Below are 15,591 nucleotides of genomic sequence, written 5' to 3'. Positions count from 1 at the left end.
GCTGAAGCCAATCCCCAGAGAAGAACACATCACTTCTTAGCTTCTACCCTTGGCCCTATTCTGCTTTTCTGACCTGGCTCTCCCCAAATACATCACTTGTACAAAAATCCTCATTTCGGGCCTTGCTTTGAGGGAAATTGACCTAAGCCAATGCTTAATAAAAGTCTGTGGTTCTTACTTAATGATGACTCCAACAGATTTCTTCTTGATATGACCTCATACTTGCCATAACTGCTTTCTCCTTTCTCTTCAACTTCTACTCATCTCTTTCCATTTCCACTTGTATTAGAGAACATAATGGTGTTCTGTAGAAGCCACCATAGTCAGCCGCAGCCCCTCCCCATCCATTGAAAAGAGACTGAATCACGTGGTAAGGTAACCAACAATGATAACTACGGATTTGGACTTAATTTTCCAATTTGGAACTAACTTCTGTGCAATGTGTTCATAACACTTCTATCTCTGGAATGGGTTCTGCCTGTTTTTAATTTCTCCAAATGCAATCCCAGGGTCAGTAAGAGTGTTCAGGGTGAACAATAAATACACTGAGGTAAAAAGTCAAAACAAAAACCCTTTTCAAAAGACTAATGTCAAAAAGGAGAAAGAGATTTTGACAATTCCTTGTGAGATGTATTTGAATATGTCCTTTAGTTTATTCCTTTTTTAATATCACTCACTCATTCCATTAAGAAAAACAACAAGCATTTGGTTCCTCTCATCATTTGGGAACAAAGTAAAAGACCTTATAAGCATTCCTGCTTTTATGTAGCTCAAGCATAGTGATGGGTGAATTGCTAACGGTTCCCAAGATGGCAGAAAATTGGCTAACGAGAAAATGTTACGTATCGGCAGCATTGACTCAAAGATAACACTGAAGCTGTCTGTCAAGCAGCTATGCAAGTTTATCTTATTGACTTTTTTTTGCTTGTTTTTTGTTTGTTTATTTTTAAGACTTGAGCAGAAGCAAACTGGCAAGTTGCAAACCTGCTGACTGGCAAGTGGTAAGAACATTAACGACATTTTAAAATCAGTTCAGTTCAAAAGAAGTCGAAAGGAGAAAGGAAACTCTTCGCCATTTGTGAATTAAACTTCAAATAGCTCTGCAATTTGTTCTCATTCATTTGAATTCATGGTGATCTCAAGTGCACTTTTTCTAAGGAATTCTTCAGACTTTGTCATAATAGGAGAAACAGGTTGGTGAATGTAAATCTTTATTTATTTCATCAGTGAAGATAATCAGTTGAAATAGAGGATAAAAAAAGAATATACAAAAAGAAAAAAGTAAATTATATCAAAGTAAACCAAACTGTTAAGTGAGAGGTAGAATATCATTATGGATGAGTGTCTCAATCCAGTCAATAAAAATGCAATAAACTGGGTAATTTATAAATGACAAATTTATTTCTCATAGTTCTGGAGCTGGGGAGACCAAAATCAAGGCACCAACAGATCTAGTATCTGGTGAAGGTCTGTTTCCTTGTTTATAAATGGCCAGCAGTCTCCTCCCTGAGTCCTCACCTGGCAGAAGGGTAAAGGGAGTTCTCTGGGGTCTCTTCTATAAGGGTGTTAATCCCATTCATGAGGGCTCTGTTCTCATGACCTAACAATCACCTCACAAAAGCCCCACATCTTTTTTTTTTTTAAGTCCCACATCTTAATACCATCACATGGGGGACTAGTTTTCAACATGTGAATTTGGGGGTGGGGTGGGGGTGGGGCACATGTACAAATAGTCAATAGCAAGAAATATCAAACTTGGAGTTAGCAGATTGGAGTTGTATTCGTTACATCTGACCTTGCCTGAAACATTGAACCTCCTGGGGCCACGGTGTTCATCTGTAAATGGGAGGACTGGACTAAGTGATTATTAAAGTCCCCACCAGTACTACGGTTCTCTGATTCCAAGTCAGCTTGTGCAAAGATGGTTGATGTGGTCCTGCTTGTTTTGCCCTAACTGGAGGTATATTCCTGGGTCAGTAGGTACGGTGGAAAGAGTTTTGAGGACAGATAAATTCAAGTTTAAATTCTACACCTACCACTTATCTATATGACCTTGAGCAAATTACTGGCTCATCTGAAAACCAGACATAATAATACCTACTTCCCAGAGTTTTACTGATGTCCTTGAACAATGTCGGGAGGCCATTTTCCTGACACATCTCCCCTGTATGCAAGGAAATAGTTCTCCACAGGAAACTGGCTTCTTCCTTAGCCTGTGCAAAGCAGTATGGGTGATAGAGAGGCAACTGGGCTTCAGTCCACTCCCAGAAACAACTTGTGATGCCCCAGGGGATGCCATTCCACATTAACCATTTCCCCAGAAGGCCAAGGGAACCTAAGGGAACCAGGTGGCTGCTTAGGTAAATAAGCAGACTGACACAAAGAAATATTTCCTAAGATTCAACTACGACAAGAGATCTAGAGAAATAATGCAAGACACTGAAAGAGAGGGGTAGGAGTGAAAGGGAAACTGACCTATGCATCTGTCTGACTCTTGGCCAGGGCACCAGAGACTTTCAGTAAGCCTGGCATTTTGATCCACTGCAGAAGAAAGGATTTGGGACTTTCCCACATCAAAATTGCAAAAAGCATACTGCTTTATATTTCTCATAATGTAAAATAAAGCCACTGGCATTGTAGTTCATCTTCTCTGGCACATTCTCAGTGGATAATAAGCACACCAGGTTGTGATGGTGATATTTTTTTGCATGAGTTTTCTGAATAAATGAAGATATTTCATATGTCAAATCATCATTATATCTAATATCTCCTGTTTAACGTGTCCAGGAACATAATTTTTGATTTGAGCAATTTGCATATGCATATTGTCTTATTATCTTAATACAATACTGTTTGGGAAGATTGATTCCTAAACACATGATGGGAATACAATTACCCTGATGAGCTCTGGTTTAAATTATCAGAAAACTTTCTAAATGTGTTTACATTCTGGATTGTATAAATTAATCATTAAAACAAGAATTAAGGATTTAGCAGAAAGGTTGTATGGCTTCTTAACTAGGTTTTCCTTTTCTTCCCTTTTATACATGTATACCGAGGTGTTCCCTATTAACTATGAGTTATGTCGAGACTACTAATATACTGGCAGAGAAGGGAAAGGAAAGCAAGAGAAACCTGATATTTAGGAGAATTACATCAAAGCAGAAAGGAGTTGTTATTTAGTATTTATAGGTTTGGTAAAAATCTAATTTATTTTTTAAGAAAATTAGATTTTTACCAAACCTATAAATACTAAATAAAATCTAATAATTTTAGTAAAATTTGTCTGCATGAGTAATTCCATTTTATTTTATTTATTTTATGTTTTTTGAAGAACTCCATTTTTTCTTTTTTTTATAATTTTTTATTGTTATGTTAATCACCATACATTACATCATTAGTTTTTGATGTAGTGTTCCATGATTCATTGTTTGTGCATAACACCCAGTGCTCCATGCAGAATGTGCCCTCTTTAATACCCATCACCAGGCTAACCCATCCCCCTACCCTCCTCCCCTCTAGAACCCTCAGTTTGTTTTTCAGAGTCCATCATCTCTAATGGTTCGTCTCCCCCTCCGACTTACTCCCCTTCATTCTTCCCCTCCTGCTATCTTCTTCTTCTTTTTTTTTTCTTAACATATATTGCATTATTTGTTTCAGAAGTACAGACCCGTGATTCAACAGTCTTGTACAATTCACAGTGCTCACCATAGCACATACCCTCCCCAATGTCTATCACCCAGCCACCCCAACCCTCCCACCCCCCACCACTCCAGCAACACTCAGTTTGTTTCCTGAGGTTACGAATTCCTCATATCAGTGAGGTCATATGATACATGGCTTTCTCTGATTGACTTATCTCACTCAGCATAACACCCTCCAGTTCCATCCACGTTGTTGCAAATGGCAAGATCTCATTCCTTTTGTTTGTTTTTTTTTTAAGATTTTATTTATTTATTTGACAGAGAGAGACAGCGAGAGCAGGAACACAAGCAGGGGGAGTGGGAGAGGGAGAAGCAGGCTTCCTGCTGAGCAGGGAGCCCGATGTGGGACTCGATCCCAGGACCCTGGGATCATGACCTGAGCCGAAGGCAGACGCTTAACGACTGAGCCACCCAGGCGCCCCGATCTCATTCCTTTTGATGGCTGCATAATATTCCATTGTGTATATATACCACATCTTCTTTATCCATTCATCTGTCAGTGGACATCTTGGCTCTTTCCACAGTTTGGCTATTGTGGACATTGCTGCTATAAACATCAGGGTGCACGTACCCCTTCGGATCCCTACATTTGTATCTTTGGGGTAAATACCCAGTAGTGCAATTGCTGGATCGTATGGTAGCTCTATTTTCAACTGTTTGAGGAACCTCCATACTGTTTTCCAGAGTGGCTGCTCTGGAAAGAGCATATGTTAAGAAAAAAAAAAGAAGAAGAAGATAGCAGGAGGGGAAGAATGAAGGGGAGTAAGTCGGAGGGGGAGACGAACCATGAGAGACAATGGACTCTGAAAAACAAACTGAGGGTTCTAGAGGGGAGGGGGGTGGGGGGTGGGTTAGCCTGGTGATGGGTATTAAAGAGGGCACATTCTGCGTGGAGCACTGGGTGTTATGCACAAACAATGAATCATGGAACACTACATCAAAAACTAATGATGTAATGTATGGTGATTAACATAACAATAAAAAATTATTTAAAAAAAAAAAGGAAGATGTCCTTTCATACCCTAGCCCTCCTTGAGGGCTCTTCTCTGAACAACCCCAAACCAAGAATTTGTAAGATGAGTAAATTTATGTGCAGGGCATTTAAGGGGATGAATGTAACAGAAGAAACAAAGGCTCTGACCACCTTTTGCTAACAGAGTGACATCATTAACCTCTTTGAGTCTTGGTCCTTTCGTCTTGAAGCAAGAGTAGAACTCCCTATGAGTATTCAGTAGACAATGGAATGTCTAACATAAACATGAGGGCCTACAACATGAATCCTGCAGATCCTGGTTTACTTTCTGTACCAGTTTCCTGAGGCTAACATAACAAATGACTATAAACTGGGGGTCTTAAAACAATGGAAGTTTATCCTATGACAATTCAGGGGCCAGAAATCCAAACTCAAGGTGTTGGCAGGGTTGGTTCCATCTGGAGTTTCCAAGGGAGAGTCTGTTCCAAGCCTCCCTCCTAGCTTCTGGTGATTACCAGGAATTTTTGACATTCTTGACATGGTTTGTAGCTGCATCACTCCAGTCTCTGTTTCCGTCTTCACATGGCCTTCTCCCTTGTGTGTATCCTCTGGATTTCTGTTTCCAAGTCTCTCTCCTTTCTCTTATAAAGATGCCAGTCATTGGATATTTAGGACTGTCGTATGACCACATTTTAACTTAACTAATTATATCTGCAAAAGCCCTATTTCCAAATAATGTCACAATCTGGGGCTCCTAGTGGACATGAATTTGGGGGTGGGGCCACTATCCCACTCAGTAGACTTTAATTCTATTCTGGTGTCCACCCCCGCCCCCCGCCATGGCATCTTACATAATGCTGAGCATATAGGAGCTACTGAACAGGTAGTATTTAGGTGATAATGAGCCTGAGCTTTTCTAAAAAATCCTTGGCTTCATAGCCAAAGACTGTATCTCTTAAGCTTCAAATGTACTGTCTGAAAAATTCACTCTATTGTTCACAAACAACAAAATTATTAGCACAGCAAGACTGAAAGTGCTTTTTAAAACCCATACCTGTATTAGTGATGACTAAGTAATAGCATAAATGCAAGAAGCAGGAACACTTCCTGCTTAAAGCATAGACCGAGGCCAGCGTTTTCCTTATACTGTAAAAATGTATCTAAAAGCTAGAATTGTACCCACATGCAAGCAGGAATAATTTTTCAAATGAATTAGATCTTTTTACTCTTGTCTCAATACCTACATTTCAGTGATACTGTGTGTGTTCTTTGTCTGTGATTTTGTCAGTGTCCTTTCTAAAGTTGGAAGTCGTGAACTAACAGAGGACTGAGTTAATCCTGGGATCTTTTCTAGCCAAGATAATAGGTCCATCTAGCCTTTTATTTTACCATTACAGTTTCTCTTGTGAGGATGTAGGAGCTTTTGAATGTCTATCCCTTTTTGGGAATTGCAAAGATATGCTTTTGGTAAACTGACCTTTGCAGAAGCAGTTTGGGATTTAACAGTCCTTCTCCCACTTATTTTACAAATCACCACCTCTGGGGCGCCTGGGTGGCTCAGTCTTTAAGTGTCTGCCTTTGGCTCAGGTCATGATCCCGGGGTCCTGGGATGGAGCCCTGGGTCAGGTTCCCTGCTCAGCAGGAAGCCTGCTTCTCCCTCTCCCACTCCCCTTGCTCGTGTTCCCTCTCTCGCTGTCTCTTTCTCTGTCAAAAAATAAATAAAATCTTAAAAAAAAATCACTACCTCTATTTCTTAATATTATAGCAGAATATCCTAATATAAGTATTTAAAACAATATACACAGAAAATTACAATATGTTGTGATTAAGGGTGTATTATTGAATAAGGAATTCAGCCTGAAAACTAACTCTAGCAAGGCATCCATGAGTGTTACTCAAATGGGATGTATACGACCATCTTTGGGGATTGCTGATAGAGTTCATGCTTTTACTTCTGGGATAAAATCTACAGTCCTGGGGTGCCTGGGTGGCTCAGTCGGTTGGGCATCTGCTTTTGGATCAGGTCATGATCCCAGCGTCCTGGGGTTGAGCCCTGTCTTCTGTCTCCCTGCTCAATCATTTTCTTAAGATTTTATTTATTTATTTGAGAGACAGAGAGGGAGCAGAGCGCTTGTGCAAGAGAGAGAGAGCATGAGCTGGAGGGAGGGGCAGAGGGAGAGGGAGAAGCAGACTCTCCACTGAGCAGGAAGCCCGAGGCAGGGCCCTATTCCAGGACCCTGGGATCATAACCTGAGGCGAAGGCAGCTGCTTAACCAACTGAGCCACCCAGGTTCCACCCAGGTACCCCAAATAAATAAAACCTTTAATAAAAACAAAACCAGGGGCACCTGGGTGGCTCAGTCATTAAGCGTCTGAGTTCCGGGAGGTGCATCTAGGCATGTCTAGTAGAAAAAATTAGTCACTTTTGTCTTGTGGTTCTTTTATAGGAGAGAAAATAAAACTTTCCCAGAGCCTACAGCAAACACCCCGATTCATAGGACTGTGCCTTATGTTCCTCATTCCAGGCATCAGGTTTTTGGGACTCACATAATCTAATTATTTGAGGTGAATAGATGTTGGGGTTCAACCACATTGTTATTGTTGAATGCCACAACATCCTGGAAATGAGGACAGAGGCAATTGAATTTTGTCAGAACCTTTAAATTTCAAAATCCAGATCCAAGGATACTTTATGATCTTGTGCATCCAGGTCCTCATTGTGAGGGAGAAAACAAAGTCTTCATTTGATGGCCCCACTTACTAATTATATGATATTAATCAATTAATTTAGCTCCTTTGGAAACTTGTGCACTTGTGTTTATAATAAATAATTTTGATAAGAAATTATATTCTCTAAGGGTTTTGTGTGTGTTGACTATGATTTTTACATCTGTATCTATGTTAAAATTAAAACTCCAGTGCTATAAAAATATACATAGTAGCTTAAGTAAAGCTGTATAAATATGAGAAAGATAAAATAGTATGTTTAAGATGGGACTGATGAGGTGGTTCAGTAATTCACATCTCTTATTTGCTATCCCTTTTGTCTCCATTCACACTATTTATGGGCTCACAAAGCTGTCACTTGGCCATTGTCCATTATCAGAGATGTACCAAAGATCTTTCTACAGTAATGGAAATGTTCTATTGCTATGCCATCCAATATGGCAGGGACTAGCCAAATGGCCATTGAGCATTTGAGATGTGGCTAGTATGACTGAAAAAAGGAATTTTTAATTTTATTTCATCTGAATAAACATATGGCACTAGACCCTACTATATTGGACAGCCAGATCTAAAGTCTCAATTCCTACCTTGCCTCTCTTCATACCATCTACTTCTGGTATAATCAACTATAAGAGGCTTCCACAGTTGCTAAGCCGTTTCATGTCTAATGTACCTTCGTCATCATCTTTTCCTTGCCTGCAATGCCCTTCCCTTTTTATCTACCTGATAAACTTTCTTCTTTTTTTAAATCAAATTGTCACTTCCAATTAACCTATTCACCCTTAATTGTTCCTCCCTTTGAAGTTCCATGATAGTGAGCATCACTATTATACTGTTTAAAATAATTTTAGGTGAAACTATTATGTCACTGCTCATTGTTACTCATCTCAATGTGTTTGCAAATAAACTTAGCTTTTAGGGGTGTGTTTTTTATAGTACTATAATTTTCATAAGATTCATTGATATTGTGACAAAGAAATGTCACTATATGATTATGGGGATTATAAACTTGCTATCTGGGAATCCATGGAGACAGTGGAAATAGCTCTGTGAAATTAATTGATAATATCAAATTCACCTATGTTAGATTAATGAAAAATAAAAACAAAGGCAAATTGACTGTTGCTATTACAACTAATAAGGGGTAACATTTCTAGAGAAGTAGCATGAAACACGGGCCATTGGTAAGAAATACTGTATAAAAATGTTCAATGAGAAATACCCCAAACAACGCTAGACTATCCAGTTGTTGCTGAAATATGCTGGGAAGATTACTGAATCCCCAGTATCAGTTTCAACATTAGTGGGTACAATGGAAACCAGGAAAATGTGATTCTCATCTCACCCCTTAGATTTGCAGGCTCTGTGACCTTGGGTGTTAGAAGAGATTAGGTAAGAGAATAAGTATCCTTCATACTGAGAAGGCACTTTAAGACCAAAAAAGGATGGAAATCATCCCATACTGCTTACACAGAGTTTTATTCAGAGTAACTTACTAACAAGGGGGAATTGGGATGGTGAATGATCCACACAGCTACACGGCTATTCTGTACCCCCATTCTCTGCCAAGTCCCAGCCTTAAAATCCCCAGCTTTTATGGAGCAAAGGGCATGGTGCTGAGGTCACAGGGTAGTTATCTAAAGTGGTGCCATCTGTGCACTACCTTAGGGAAGATCAGAGCAAGCTTTCCCACATTTCGGTCAGAGCATACATTCACCTCCATGAGGCTCAGAACACGTTGCCCCCAGAGAGGTCCTTGGGCAGGCATGAGCAAGATGGAGGGCCAAGGGGGAGCCAGCATTGTCTCAACATCCTATGTTGAGAATGTTCCTTAAGTATCCTGAAGTTATCCCAACTACAAAATTACCTGGCTCACATACAACCACATGAGGTAATGCGTGTGAGATGTATTCTATAAACTGTATAATAAAGGCATGGCCATTATGGTGATGATGATTGTTATTATTATTATTTCCTGGTCAATCTATTCAATAAGCAGTTTCTGAAAACCTGTCTTTTATCTATCCTATGTTATCCTCTCTTCCAACACATACAGTTTAGGAGTCACAGCAACAAAAGTTTACATTCATGGAAAAGTTCTAGGAAGTGTCCAGATATTCATGTCCAAAAAACAAAGTGTTTAAGATCTAGTAACCTGAAGGACAAATCAAGTTTGATATGACAAATCAATTTGATATGAAAGGTAAGTACAGAATTCACAACACCTTATATTACTGCTCAATAAACATATTGAAAATTATGTCTACAATTTCCTCTTCTACCCCTATAAAATCTTCAAATCATCTTTGACCACATCATATTCTTTATTTCCAAAGTATATTAACTCCATTCCTTTCCCTCTCAGACAGTGCTGTAACCCTTTCATTATCCCTCGTTCAGATTACAAATTTCTGATGGATTTTCTTTCTCCCATGATTGTTCCTTCTGATCTACCCTCCTTGATTTTTCCTGGCTGGAATGCATTTTCCAAGTTCAAATATGTCATCATTTTCCTCTATAGACACTTCCATCACTGCTTAAGGACTATGGATGTACCCATAGTTTCTTAGCTGGTTTATAGGATGCCTTGTCTCATTTGTAAATCCATCTCCACCACTCTCTGACCAATCCGTCCATGTTGTCTGGATAGTGTGGTTTCCCCGTGAACAGAGTTTGTTTGAATATTTCATCATCAAGACTTAAATGAACGTAATCTCAGTTATACCAAGCTTCTCAAAACAGGACCAATCTATCACTCTTATAGGATTCTTGTTAATGTGATCTTAGTTCTTAATAGTGAGTACTTCCCAGGGGTCTGAACATCCACAAATGACTGCAAAAACTTCCCTGAAATCCTCAGCATGAAAAGGGCTTAAGCTATAATAATAAGAAATAGCACACTTGGTATTTAGGAGCAGAAGGTCCTAATAGGCATCCTTGAATTACCCCTTTACTGGCTGTTCTAGCTAATCATAATTTAAGCCATTAGCGGGCCTCTATGAGATGCCAAGTGATTTCTTTACAAATGTTGCACAGGGGACAACTAAGGAATTGGTTCGGGATAACAATTCTGCCATTTTTATTCCTGCAAGTATAGGATAAAGCTGTGAATAGCATCACTCCAGGGTTGCAGTGCTCAGGAATTTCAATTAAAAAAGTAATAAGTTAAATTTCACCAAAAATGTTACCCACTGCTCTTCAAGTAGGTACAATAAAATAAATGCAGATTTGGAGTTCTATATCAGACTATATTTAAGACTATACAAAATAAAAGATAGAACTGAATTTTTTCTTTAGAGAGCTAGAGAACCTACACTTCTTTTCAAAGGCTTGTAACTTAAAAACTGCTTCTATATTTCAGTCAAAGTTTTCTGAAAGGAATTTTTCTTCCGGCCAGAGATTTTACAAGAAAATGTTCAAATGGGGGGGAAAAAAGGAAAAAGAAAAGAAAAAGAAAAAGCTTTTAACAGACAGTTAATAGGGTGGCCTAAATGGAATCTGAGATGGAAGCATTCACCCCCTTAATGTGACTCTCTGTGGAACTTCAAAAGAAAAGACAGCCTGACAGCCCTTCACTAAATGCAGGAATGAGGGTGGGCTGCAGTTGTCATTAGCTGGGATGGTTACTTCATTTCTGAATGTATTTTCTCTACAACTAAAACAGTTGTTATAGTATTTAGATTATTTAAGCAAAATACTCATTGGTTAGAAAATTAGTATGTTTCTCTGTGGACTTTGTTCTCAGCTCTGTGGCGAGAACAATTGTGTTGAATTGTCATTTTTCATCTTAAGGAAAATGTGCTCCTAAGAACACAAGATATTAGACGCACATTCTTGTACTCTTGGAAAAATAACTGATAGTGTGATATTTTCTGTTCTCTTACTAATCTTGGTCATGAAAATGAGAGCTCGGAATGTGAATAGTAGTTGTTCTCTAAATGCCAGAGATTGTCTTTCACATTCATACAAATGAATGTTTGTGGAATATCCACTTGTTGTGTGAACAGTGGCTCTTTGCTTGGAATGAGGTGACACTTGGAATTATTTCATCCTCAATCTTGACCAAAGCCTGAGACATGAAATACCATTATCTACATTATCTAACCTACATTTTCTAACCTCTGGGTTTTTGAATTTAGCTTTAGCTCCATTTATAGTTGAATAGTTTTGTATGGAAACACAAAATACAAAATTTAATAACCCAGTATAGTTGGTTCTCCACTCAGAATAATATTTATCAGCAAGTGATTCACACCCAAATGTCTAATAAGGAATAGATCTAAGCTATTACTGCTATATTCCTGTTTTCATCTAAATTCCTCTTACGAAAAATCCTGGAAGGGGCAAAGCCTATGTGGGATCCCAGAGCCAGGGAAAGAGCATTCCATTGATCAGGAGCAGCAAGTGATGGAGGCTCTGTGAGATGGGTCATGGGATAATGAACAGCCAGATCCTCCCTCTGTCCAAAGTACAAGCACAAAGCTAAGACAGGAGAGCTCAAAGCCAGGTGGAGACAGGAAGCAGGCATACATGAAGAGCAGATGATGACCAGAAGAAAGCATAAGCCAATCAATTAATGTTAGCCGAAATGGTATAGGGTATGATACATGGTATGATCTGAAAAGGCACAGAAATGGAACAGACATGAACTTATTTTTTTTTAATATTTTATTTATTTGAGAGAGAATGGGTGGGAGAACACAGAGTAAGAGTGAGAGGGAGAAGCAGACTCCCCACTGAGCAGAGAGCCCAATATAGGGCTCAATCCCAGGGTCCCGAGATCATCAACTGAGCCAAAGACAGATGCTTAACCTACTGAGCTACCCAGGCGCCCCCGGACATGGACCTCTTTATTCAAACAGTTGTTTAGAAAAGAAACAGCTATACGTGAGGGTCTCAAAGGAGCAAAGATAGATTGAGATATGTATAAGATACCTTTTACTGATAACTATAGTGCCCATGCCACAGAAAGCAATTTTCTACGGGTAATTGTGAAAGCAAGCTCATTCCACTGATTGTAGAACTTGAATTTCATGTGAGCCACTTACTAGCTGTGTGACCTTGGGCAAGGTTGGCTTTTTTTCAAACACCCTTTTGCCTCAGTTTTCTCATTTCCTAAGTGGGAACAAAAGAGTACATCTCACACAATGATGTCATTAATATTAAATGAGTCAATATACATTTGAGTGCTTAAAGCACTGTGATTATGGGTCGTGTTTCCCAGGACATTGCTAGGGTAAGAAGAAAGCTTCAGAGTTGTAATGGCCATGTACGATGAGAGGAATCTGGAAGCTCCCTAAATATAGATCTAGTCCTTCCTGCTTATGTGCTGTTCTGGCCTACTACCTGGCATTGCAGGAAAGGGGGCAGGGAGGTGAGTGTGTGCTACAAGAAGGAAATCTCTCATAGCCATGAAGTATTTATATCTCAAAAAACTTCAAGAGGAAGAGTCCTAAAATAAAAATAAAAAAAACAATGAATATTTTAAAAGCCAAATATGAATTGAAATGAATTAAAGTTACACACAGCTCAAATCCAGCTCAATACCTGAAAAAATCAAAGGGAGCATTCTCTCTCCTTAGCTTCCAGACAGTAGAATTTGCATGCGCTGTTTGGTGAAAAAATAATATTAACTTCAGTCTCCATTGTTTTGGCTTAAACCCAATGTCCAGAATACAACAAAAATGTATGAAACACATAAGAGGTTTGAAAATATGACACAGCAGCAAAAGTAAAAATATACAATAAAAGTAGACCCACACAGATTCTGACATTACAATTTAAAAACAATGTATTGGAAATAAGCATTATAAATCTGGTAAAGAAATTATAAGAAAAAATGGACAAAAATGGGTTAGATGATGGAGAATTTCAGCAGAAAAAAATGAAATAGAAAAGTAAATATTTAGAAATATGAATTACATATGTATACATGTAATATATGTATGATATTGTATACCATACATATAAATATATGAGGAAGAAGAGAGGAATAGTTCAAAACAGCCCAGAAATGGATCAAATATAATCAATTGATTTTTGTAAAAGGAGCAAAGGCAATTCAATAGAAAAAGAATGGTCTTTTTTTTAAAGATTTTATTTATTTATTTGACAGAGAGACACAGCAAGAGAGGGAACACAAGCAGGGGGAGTGGGAGAGGGAGAAACAGGCTTCCCACCCAGCAGGGAGCCCGATATGGGGCTCGAGCCCAGGACCCTGGGATCATGACCTAGCCAAAGGCAGACGTTCAATGACTGAGCTACCCAGGTGCCCCGAGAAAGGCTAATCTTTTAAACAAATGATTTTGGAACAACTGTACATCCAAATGCAAGAAAATTTAAATTTAATCTAAACACAGACCTTACACTTTTCATGAAAGTTACCTCAAGAAGAATCATAGACCTAAATGTAAAATGCAAACCATAAAATTCCTGAGAATTAATATATGAGAAAATCTAGATAACCTCAGTTTTGGCAATAATAGTCTTAGACACAACACCAAAATTAATAAATTGGACTTCATTAAAATTTAAAGCATCTGCTCTTCAAAAGATAGGGTTATAAGAAAATAAAAAGACAAGCCACTGACTAGGAGAAAATATTTGCAGAACACATACCTGATAAAGGACTGGTATCCAAAATATGCACACACCTTTAAATCTCAACAATAAGAAAACAAACAACCAGATTAAAAAAATGGGCTGAAGACCTTAATAGACACATCACCAAATATGATATGCAGAAGGAAAACAAGCGTATGAAAAAAGCCCTTCATATCATATGTTATTAGGAAATTGCAGATTAAAAGAACAATGAGAAATCACTACATACCTATTAAAAAAAAAAAGAAAAGAAAACAAGACCAAAAACCTATTTGCTCTCTAAGGTTTATGTAAATCTAAAACTTCCCCCATAAAATAAAGTCTGTTAATTATAAATAAATAAATCTGTAGAAATTCTAAAGCTAAAAAATTAATATCTGATGTTGAGAATTTATTGGATGTACAAAATAGAAGCAATAAAATACAATTGGTGAAACTCAAAAAAAAAAAAAAGTCCACTACAAACTATCCAAACTGAAGACAGTTTTGGAATTAATGAAGAAGAAGAAATTAGGATAACAGAGAATGATTTCAAATAGTTTAATATACAATTAATTGAATTGCAAGAAGATTGGAAAGAGAGAGAACGAAGTACATGATATTTTTAAGAAAGCAATTGCTGAGACTTTCCAAAACTGGTGAAGAACGTTGGCCCTCATATATAAGAAACTTAGTGAGCCCCAGTCAAAATAAATTAGAAGAAAATTTCACCTTAAGCATCCTAATTACACCACTGAAAACCAAAGATAAAAGGAAATTATGAAAACTAACCAAATTTTTCCCCCACAGGTTTTTTGTTTTATTTTATTTTATTATTTTATTTTATTCTATTTTATTTTATTTTATTTTATTTTGTTTTTTGACTTTTCGGGAGATTCCAGTCTGGGGCTTTTATTAATAAAACTGCTATAAACATTTGTGTACAAGGGCCTATATGAAAACAGACTTCATTTCTATGGAATAAATGTCCAAGAGTACAACTGCTGGGTCTTACAGTATTTCCATTTCTATTCTTTTTTTTCTTTAAATTTTTTATTGTTATGTTAATCACCATACATTACATCATTAGTTTTTGATGTAGTATTCCATGATTCATTGTTTGTGCAAAACACCCAGTGCTCCATGCAGAATGTGCCCTCTTTAATACCCATCACCAGACTAACCCATCCCCTCACCCCCTTCCCCTCTAGAACCCTCAGTTTGTTTTTCAGAGTCCATCATCTCTCATGGTTCGTCTAACCCTCCGATTTACTCCCCTTTATTCTTCCCCTCCTGCTATCTTCTTCTTATTTTTTTTTCTTAACATATATTGCATTATTTGTTTCAGAGGTACAGATCTGTGATTCAACAGTCTTGCAAAATTCACAGCGCTCACCATAGCACATACCCTCCACAATGTCTATCACCCAGCCACCCCATCCCTCCCACCCCACCACCACTCCAGCAACTCTCAGTTTGTTTCCTGAGATTAAGAATTCCTCATATCAGTGAGGTCATATAATACATATCTTTCTCTGATTGACTTATTTCACTCAGCATAATACCCTCCAGTTCCAACTAAATCGTTGTAAATGGCAAGATCTC

This window comes from Callorhinus ursinus, unplaced genomic scaffold, assembly GCF_003265705.2.
Source record: "Callorhinus ursinus isolate GAN/ISIS: 27379988/994484 unplaced genomic scaffold, GSC_fseal_2.0 scaffold1, whole genome shotgun sequence".
Classification (NCBI taxonomy): domain Eukaryota; kingdom Metazoa; phylum Chordata; class Mammalia; order Carnivora; family Otariidae; genus Callorhinus; species Callorhinus ursinus.
This window is presented reverse-complemented; position numbering follows the sequence as displayed.